Source organism: Manacus candei, unplaced genomic scaffold (genome assembly GCF_025592945.1).
Source record: "Manacus candei isolate 608988 ecotype Guabito, Panama unplaced genomic scaffold, ASM2559294v1 h1tg000033l, whole genome shotgun sequence".
In the NCBI taxonomy this organism is placed as follows: Eukaryota; Metazoa; Chordata; class Aves; order Passeriformes; family Pipridae; genus Manacus; species Manacus candei.
The window spans coordinates 6,050,150-6,056,542 of NW_026138081.1; the positions used below are offsets into that span (position 1 = coordinate 6,050,150).

Here is a 6,393-nt window from a genome sequence, read left to right on the forward strand (position 1 = left end):
AGGGCAGTTCAGGGAGTGTAAGTACAGTGAAGTTGAAGGAGTCCTGAAGCTGCAGCTTGCTAGAGAGTATCCTGGGAAGAATAACCCTGTGCTTGCCCTTTGCTAAGCATCCCTTACTGGCAGTGAGAGACTGGCCTTTTCTGGCACCCTGTCTGGCTACCCTCACCTTCTTAGGGTTTTGTCCTGATGATGGAAGGAAGGATTGGGTCACAAGGACACTTTTCCCCCTTTCACCTGACTAACAGCCTGTTCTTAGGAGCCAAGTCAGGGAGCTTTAGGAAACACTTTTCATCAGGAACGATAAGCCCAAATGTAGCTATGCAGTTTGCAGTTTCTAGTAAAGTGCTCCTCTTTTCTTCCTTGAAACTGTCTTTAAGGAAAGTGTCATAGAGCTAACTACTTGAGTGTCTGCAGAGATTTTCTTCACATTCAGAACATGCAAAGCATCCTCCCAGAAATCACAGAAAACTGCCATAATGGAGCACTTGCAACAGTACTCTGTAACAGGAGTTAATCTCAGTACTTATTTGTGTATTTTTAGCATGTAAAAATATGTTTGTCAAAGTTTGCAGTGCTGCCAGTACATGTGACTTTTAATTCATCTCGCTATATCAAGTATTTTTGTTAGCCAGAATTGCTACAGTTGACTTCTTAGGAGAATCTCTATCTTCTGAAAATAGAAACTAATGGGTGGTCGTGAAAAATGAACCAGAGGAGATGGGGAAGAAGAATCTGAAGCTGACTTGGCAAAGATAGTAAGTATTATGAGCAAGGAAGACAGAAGTCAGGAGGCAGTGTTCCCATTGTTTAGGAGAGGCAACTAAGAAACTGGATGGGATGACTAACAAAATTGTACAAGGTGACCTAGATGGGAAACTAGGCATTAGCCAGAACATGGGCGAAGCTGACAACGGGAACACAGAGAGAAATCTGGGCAAGGAGAGGGAGAGGAGGAAGTGTATGAACAAATTTGGAAAGAAGGGACAGAGAGGAAATAAATGGGTGGAGGATCTTTTTCTGTAAGTAATCACTTTCCCCCAAGAAAGCCAAAATTTCTGTACCCTCCCATTGCTCCCCATCACAAGGGTGAGGCATTGTTATCACAGTCAGTTATTTCCCTGGTCCAAGTAACAGAAGTCTGTGTACTTGGGGCCTAAGTGTCACAGATGATGTGTAACAGCTTGATGCTACATGAAACTTCTACTTTTATAATCTGAATAACTATGTACTGCACTCCCTCTGTTCTCACCAACAGGATTTCAAAGTCAAGCCTTCAATATCTGGAAACAGCAGGGTTAAGAATGCCTGTATGTGTGTGTTAAAGGACCACTGTTAATTTTATGGTTGCATAGCACTCCACAGGACCCTTGCCGCACCCAGCGCACACGATGGATGACACTCACTTAATGAGCAGCTGCTCAGTGCTTTTTCCCTTCATTGTTTGGAGTGTGTCTCTGTGCCTTATGGACTGCATACTATCTGCATTGAACACAATTACTTTCCTCGTGAGTTTTTCTGTGCTGCTTATTGCTATAGTAACTGTGTGCCTCACAAATACTAACTCATCTGTTTCCTTCTTCCCCTTGGAGATGGCAAGGCACTACCTGTGTTTCCTGCATGCAAACTTGTATTTCATGAACGTAGAGCTGAGGAATGGAGAGCAGAAGCTGAAGAGGAGTCACTTGAGTGTCCGTATTAGAGTGGAACTGCATGTTCCCCAGCACTTGGTGACTCACAGCACTTTTCATGCTCTAGCTCCAGCTTGCTTTGCCTTTAGTTCTTCAGTTCCTCCTGTAATCTCAAAGCCTCATCAGGTACCTGGAAAATAATAAACATGTAACTACTGACCATGTCTGAAAAGTCTGAATGATGTAACTAATGTCATATACAAAATCTGTGTCTTGGACTGAAACAGTTTCTATTTGTGCAGCTTGATGTTCATCCACCTCTAACCATGACACCAGCCAGTCCCTCATCTTGCACCATATGTTCTAGGTGAATTGCCATGGATTACAGAGGTAAGAGAAGCATCAGCTAATAAAGCAGTACAGTGAACTGAAAAAAAGTATTGCCAAATAAATGTTGCAAACAAGCGAGTTAGGTATGCATTAGCAGTAGGATTACTCTGCCTACTTGCACATTTGTCCTTTTTCTCTTCTCCGTTATGTGATTTAATTCTTTCTGTATTACACGCCACCAGGTTGAGAATGTCATTTTCTGTATTTGTAAAGCACCCTGCATATGCTCAAAATTATTTGAACAGCCTGCGGATAGGTAAATAGCACCATTTTAGATGGATGAAATGTTAAAGTATGGGGCCTAAATTAAAAAAAAAAAGGGTTTACAATGATTGCATCTTTTGTATTTGTACAAGAGGCCATCTGTGAGCTCACAACCCTGCTCCCATTGCAGGCTGAACACACAGATGAACACAGGAATGGGGTTTTTGGACACTGATGTGCAGAAGGTGTAAATAATTTGGTGCATACCTATTTAGAAAGGTATAGATATATGTGAGCCACTCAAAGTAACATAGAAAGTCAATCAATCTGTCATATAATCAGTATAACAAAGGAAAAATATGTTTTCCTAGAATTGCAAGCAAATAAGTCATGTGAAAGATAACACTTTAAATTTTGCTGAGAGTCTGTAAGTTCCAATAAGCACCAGTCTCTCTCACTTAATTAGTCTCCTCAGGGAGCTACATTGCAGGTGTTTTTCATTATTTTCGGCAGAAGTTTAGCAATTTCTCTCTGCATTGTCTTTTCTCAGGACAAATCTTTGCTTTCCAGCTGGGGATAGTTTTGTTTCTAAATAATTTCTCTCTTTATCCCTCAGAGATCATTTGAGTGAAAAGCGCTTTCTCCTTCCTGATCATCCTCATGTACCTTCCTGGAGAAGGAAAAACTGGGGAAACGGTGCCACTGCCTGAAATCTCACCTGTTTGGATGCTTACCACAAGGACAAATCAATGAAGGAAGAGGATATTTTTTCATCATGAGTAATAGCACACTCCTGGCCAGATGCAAGGGAGAAATAAGAGTTTCTCATTAGAAGGCTAGACCAACCCCGTGCAAGATTATATTAAGCTGTTTTCAAGGGCTTATTTTAGCAAGTCACACAATCATATGCCCAGCTGCCCCCCACTCACACAGCTCTGGGTGGGTCAGTTTACTTCACATGCCAAAATGGGAGTGACCTCTTGGCTACTGAAAATATTTTGAAATGTAATTATGTGGAACAGTCAGTCACAGGCTTTCTGTGGGGTGGTTCTTCAGTTCAGGGAGTGTTCAAAGTCAAAGGCTGGCTCTGGTTTCTGCAATTACATCCTCTAGGGTGATTACATTGCCTTTAGGGTGGATCTCAGACCCACGTTTCGTGCATCCATTCCTTTCCTCTCAAGATGTTTGGGAGTTGAAAACTTACAGCAAGATTTGTTGTAAGAAAGAGTTAAAGAAATTAATGCTTTCCTTTAACTTAGCTGGAAATTGAGTGCCTCTGAAAGTGCTACTCCATGCCCTGTGTTTCAAAGCATGAGGAGTAAGTGACCTCTAGATACTATGGGACTTGAAACTGCAAAAATTTCATGATAAATTCAAAATACAAACATAAGCCCAGCTCTGTAGCTTGGTAGATTCTCTGAGATCCTTCCCAGTGCAAGTGAATCTCGAATGGGGGCATGAAGGACTATGAAAGTGGGTGAGTGTGATACAGATAAAATAACTGTAGTCTTACAGTTAACAGAATAAATTTTCCTTCCTGGCAAGGACAATGGCAGAAGGTCTGTTCAATGAACTCCCCTGGGATCTGTAGCAGGAGCTAGCTTTGAGTGAAGTTTAGCAGCTTTATCTGCAGACACTCTTAGGTATTTTAACCCACTGACACTCTATAAGGAGAGATTTGTTATGTTGTTAGCTGCCTAACTCGGGCCTCAGAGCAGGGCTTTGCATTTACAATTGCTTCCTAGCCAGAAAAGTCTTGTAACCTATTGACTAATTAGGTTGTTTCAATTTACAGAAATATTAAGCCCTGATTTTTTAAATCTGGTATTGAAATGCTGCCACTGAAACGTCCTTGCCTCCACCTCCAAGTTTGCTCCTGCCAACGTTAGGTGTGATATAAATCAATGGATCTCTGACTAGCTGTCTCTTAGCAGTTGCTTTAATAGCTGCGTGCTGTATGGCGTGTGGGAGCGGGCAAGAGAAGACGTGTGCCTGGGATGTGAGCAGAAATCAAGTGGGCTGACGTGCCCTTTTCTCTTTGTTCCCCAAGGTGGGCAGGTGCACGGCTCACTCCTCTTGGCTGCGGGTGGCTGTCACCTCATCGTCCGCCCGGAGGGGCCAGCGGAACCCCAACCCCACTGGGCACCTGTGTCCCCTTCCCAGGCAGGGTCATGCAGGCAGTCACCACGGTCAGGTGTCTTCAGGGCGCTGCAGGTCTGGGAACGTGGATGGAGCCCAGCAGAGCTATCCTGTAAAAGAGCCTCCTTGTTTACTGCATACTGCTATATGCTGTAGCTCTCCTGTAGTGCTGTGCTGCCTGAGTGCTGTCAAGGCCAGAAGAAAATGTTGCAAGAAGTAGCTCAAATCCACTTCTTTGAAATCGTTACGTGCATCCCTGTTGCAATGGAAAGAAATGGTGACTACAACTTACTATGTCCCCTTCTTTGCCTGCCCATGGAGACACTTTGCAGCCCCTACCCTAAAGAGAAAGGTACAAATCTAAAGATATAAATTTAGGCCATAAAGTACTTGAGAACTACTTTGTACAGCGTGTGCATGAGCGCCATGCAGAAGTAAGGAAGTGGAGATGCCCTGAGGAGCAGCTTGCATGAGCTTTTTGTTGGGTACTGCCATTTGCAGGAGCTCATCCCAGCTGTGACCTGGCCCAGTAATCTCTTTCCCTTAGGAAGTCAGAAGATCCTGATGAAATTTGGAATAAAACTAATTTTAATTCCTTAGCTTTTCTGGTCTTAGTCTGAGGCTTAGTTTTGTCACTTACATTGTTGTCCAGATTCTTATGACACATCTGATGGTAAAACACTTTCAGGATATAATAACCCTCTTAAAAAACATGTAGACAACGTTCAGGAAATTTCTGTATGGTATTTTCTAGGCCATCTTATGGTGTTGGTAAATACAGTGAGGAAATAAACACTGGGTCCCTCTTTGGCATTAACTGTGCATTATATGAGTAATGTAAAGAATGGATATAATAGAGGGAGTGTATGTATGTTTACATGTGTATATATAAGATGTACACATGTTAAATATTAAGTTAATTAGTAACAAAGCAGCAACATTTACTTCATTTTTGAAGATCTGTTTTATGGGATTTATTTAGGACTGTAGCAGCAGCCAGTCTACAGCAGCTAGCTTCCAGTCATTTCCAAATGAGTCATTTCCACCTACGCTAACACATGTCAGAATGGTTCCTACTGTGTGTCTACCTATTGGAAATAAACAGAAAATAACTGTGTTAATCTGAACTTCTACAGCTTCTTTTACCTCAGGGTCTTAAAGCACTGTAGAAATGGAGACCTCCCAGCCCTGCTATGGTGGTAAGGTGTATTACACTCATTGTTTAGATGGGGAAACTGAGGCAAAAAAGAAAGCTTATTTGCGTAATGTCACAGAGCAACTCTGCAAACAGAGTAAAGGCAAACACCGCCTGCTCCCATAGCTTTGCTGCCTATCCACTGGACAATGCTGTGGTTAAATCCCAGAAATCTATTTTTTTTGCTTTATTTCCAGCTGGAAGTGATGGAGGTTTTTTCCCTTCAGTTGCTTAGCTACCCCCTGACCTTTGGATAGTCTTTCTCATTGGCTGGGTGAATGCATTTCCCTCCAGCTGCCTAGACATGCACGTGTCTCAGACCTCCCTCTCTGGCAGGATCTCATCAGCTGCCCTGTCTCAACCATGTGTTTCTCTTCCTATCTTGCTGAAAGAAATGTTATTATTTTGCCTCTAGTGCATATCAAAACAGTGCTAGTAAGAAAGCAGAACTGATGTCTATTTTATAGATTCATTGTATTATTTAACAACAGGCTGTTAATTAATGCGAACCCACTAATTATGGTGATTCTGTTTCTCTGGAATTTTCCACAACCTGCACACCAGTGGGTGTGGTGGATTGACCCTGGCTGGACATCAGGTGCCCACCAAAGGCACTCTTCTCCCCCTCCTCAGCTGGGCAGGGGAGAGAGAATATAACAAAAGGCTCATGGGTTGAGATGAGGACATGGAGAGATCACTTAGCAGTTACTGTCATGGGCAAAACAGACTCAAATTTGGGAAATAAATTGAATTTATTACCAGTTAAATCAGAGTAGGATAATAACCCAAATCTTAAAAACATCGTCTCCCCAACATTCTCTTCTTCCTGGGCTTAAC

At 42.5% G+C, this 6,393-nt stretch overlaps 1 long non-coding RNA gene across 1 annotated transcript; it reads left to right on the top strand.

Annotated features, from left to right (window-relative positions):
- Positions 1-1,279: 1,279 nt before the first annotated feature.
- On the top strand, positions 1,280-2,865 carry LOC127472831 (uncharacterized). Its single transcript, XR_007905181.1, has 3 exons — positions 1,280-1,307; positions 1,931-2,018; positions 2,839-2,865. It is a non-coding gene; the product is annotated as an uncharacterized LOC127472831 (long non-coding RNA).
- The last annotated feature ends 3,528 nt before the right edge of the window (positions 2,866-6,393 follow it).